Source organism: Sinocyclocheilus anshuiensis, unplaced genomic scaffold (genome assembly GCF_001515605.1).
Source record: "Sinocyclocheilus anshuiensis isolate Anshui unplaced genomic scaffold, SAMN03320099.WGS_v1.1 scaffold1074, whole genome shotgun sequence".
Classification (NCBI taxonomy): domain Eukaryota; kingdom Metazoa; phylum Chordata; class Actinopteri; order Cypriniformes; family Cyprinidae; genus Sinocyclocheilus; species Sinocyclocheilus anshuiensis.
In genome coordinates, this window is record NW_015539894.1 from 456183 (window position 1) to 459473 (window position 3291).

The 3291-nt window shown below is 37.3% G+C and overlaps 1 pseudogene; it reads left to right on the forward strand.

The window, feature by feature from the left end:
• Positions 1–275: 275 nt before the first annotated feature.
• Positions 276–1476, forward strand: LOC107685900 (uncharacterized; annotated as a pseudogene).
• The last annotated feature ends 1815 nt before the right edge of the window (positions 1477–3291 follow it).

The window sequence follows — 3291 nt, forward strand, 5'->3', positions numbered from 1 at the left end:
TTCTAAATTTCTTCTTTTGTGTTCAGCAGAACAAATGAATTGATGCAGGTTCAGAACAACCTGAGGGTAAGTAAATGATGACAGAACTTTCATCTTTGGGTGACCTACATCCCTTAAATAGGCTAAACATCATTAGGTAAATCAGTTACACCATTTCCAATTCTGAACTGTTTAATTAGGGATAACAATATACATTTAGTGCAGCATCTGTGTGCTTATTTGCTATTATGGCTTTGATTATAAAAGTCATCCACAAAGCTAACAACTGCAACAAGATGGAGAATGTGTTAGTAACACTAACAGACTCCCAAGGGACAATATCCCTAACATTCAGCAAAGAAATTGCTAAAAAAAAAATAAAGGATGGTAAGTAAAAAAAAAAATAATAAAAAAAAAATAATATATATATATATATATATATATTGATGGATTGGTGTTATTAATTTGATTTTATTGTTATTGTTAGAAATTTTTTTACAGATAAAAAATATGCAGCATATATAATGCAACAAGTGAGATCTGCAGCACAGAAACATGGTAAGATATTTGTTAACCACATTCATCAAATGATCATAGGGAATTTTTTTATTGTGTTTTCCTTGGCAGATATTACCCATCATCCAGCATCTTTGACCCAGTGTCCCCTTCCAGTGATTACTCCTCGTCCAGCATCTTTGACCCAGTGTCCCCCTCCAGTTACAACCCATTGTCCAACATCTTTGTCTAAGTGTCCCCCTCCAGTGATTACTCCTCGTCCAGCATCACTTGTCGAGTGTTCTGTTGAAACAAGGAAAATAAATGTCACTCAACACGCCCCGCAAACACACAATCCTCAATCCCCATCCAAACAGTTAGATTGTGAACAAACCCAACAAGGTATGTACCATTTCAAAGTGCACTATCCAATATCTATACAAAGTTTCTCTCTCACAATTATTAACTGTTGTTTTCATAGAATTCACACATAGGACCACACTGCTGCTGCTTGAACTCACACAAAAGTACCTGCATCTGTATTACAAAAATAAAATTGCATTCTACAAAAAGCTTGAGCAAGCTTTTAAAGAAAGAGGTTACGGCATCAGTAATGAAAAATTGAGGAAAAAACTTGCCAACATGATAACTACCTACAAAAGGGCTAAAGACCGGTGTCGAGCAACAGGAGAGGGAAAAGTAACTTGGGAGTATTAAAAGGTTGGCATGCTTTATGCATTGCAATTACTGCAGAATCACTGGGCTTACATTTAAAATATTGTAAATGCATTTATATATATTGTTTCACACGTTTTCTCACAGCAAATGGAAGACTTATTTGGGAAATGTGGAGTTGGGAGTGCACCATCAGGCACAATATGCTCAACTCCTCTGTTCAACACTACCTCATCCCAGACTACAGCTCCACAGCCCTCAACAGCACCAGCCGAGCAGAAGAGCAACCAGGTCCCTCCACAGAAACACACAGAAGGAGACAAATAAGATCAACATTCTATGACGTTTTTGAGGCACATTTAGAAAGGAGAACAGCTGCTTTAGAGTCACTAGTGCGGCCCAACTTGGAGCGCCGAAGAAGGCTTAAAGAGAAACGTAGAAGGGTGTTTGAAAAGAAAACTCTAACCTGCCTTGGAGAAATAATTGAACAGCTCAAGAAAATCAGCAAATCCCAAGAAATGATAACAGATCTGTAAAAAAATTAAGTATAACTATATACAGTCCATTCCCATGCATATTACATTATTTTTATTGGTCATCACACATCATTATTATAGTGGGTTTTTAAGTTATTTTCCAAAATAACAACAATAATAATTTAAAAAATAACATCACAAAACAGACAGGACAGGTTGACTGGCAGAACACTACATCATTCATTAGATTTTTTAACTGCTTAATATCATCCTGTACAATCCCATCCACCAGCTCACAAAACAGTAAAATAAAAAAAGAAAAGATGTGTTTAAGGCAAGGGTTGAAGGTAGAATGTCAAAGTAATGTCTACAGGCGGCCACAGATTGTATCTCTATAATGTGATGCATCATTGTGAATGTGGATATGGTTCATCCTCCATATCATCTGTGTGCTCATCCTCCTCTATGTGGTCACTGGATTCCAGGCACATGTTGTGAAGAATGCAACAGGCTGTGACTGTGGAAGAAATGTTCTTCAAATCTTTCATCTGCAGACATTTGAGTCTCCTGAATTTTGTTTTTAATATACCTAATGTGTGCTCAATTACTACACGAGCGGAATTCAGTTTCTTATTAAACCGTCTCTGTCTGACAGTCAAGTGGCCATTGTCCCTGTATGGCTTCATTAGCTGAAGCAAAAGAGGGTATGCAGAGTCTCCAATAATATGCATGCCCTCTGGAACCAGGGAATGCGGATCTTCCTCAAGAAGGCGCCCTACCTCAGACAAACGAAACGCCCTTGAATCATGCCAGCTACCAGGGTGACCCACACTGACATGACAGAAACGCCGCTGACTGTCACAGAATCCTGTAAGAATAACAGAATAGAACTGTTTCCTATTGATGTAGGCCACAGGATTCTCACAGTGTGGTTTTACGATTGGAATATGGCATCCATCAACAGCACAGACAGTGTTAGGAAACCCAGCTGTTTCGAATCCTAACTGGGACATGTGCAGGGCTTCTCCTCTGGGCCAGGAGATGTAGTGTGACAAATGAGTTCTTAGAAGAGAACAGAACTCATGCAGATGTTTTGAAACTGTGGATTTGGTTAAGTTAAATCTGTCTGCCACACCTCTATAGGACTCTTGGTTGGAAAGAGTCCATAGAGAGGCAAGTATACTGTTTGTCAGCGGCACCTTTGTCTGCTGTGTATTCATGTAGAAAGGGCCAAGTGTATTTATAAGCTCCTGTATTAGGAATAGAAAAAATATGATTCATATAGTAAAAACATGGAAACATGATTACATTTAATATACGACAGCACAAAAGTTGAAACTAACCAGGGCTTAAGCCAAAAATGTAATTACTATAGACATACAAGCTATGTCCCCATAGTACATTCCTGTGTTTTCTTTTTATGTATAATTTCATGCATTTTATAACATTATATTGTAGATCTATAGTTTTATGTACATGCTGTGTTTTTGTTTGCTTGGGGATGTAGGACAAGCAAACAAAAACATTGCTTGGGGAAGAATCCCCCAAAATGGCCAAGCTAAAATTTATTCCAAATTGGATAAAGGAAAAAACAACAACAACAAAAACCAAAAGAAAAAGAAAACACATTTTATTTATATATATATATATATATATATATATATAT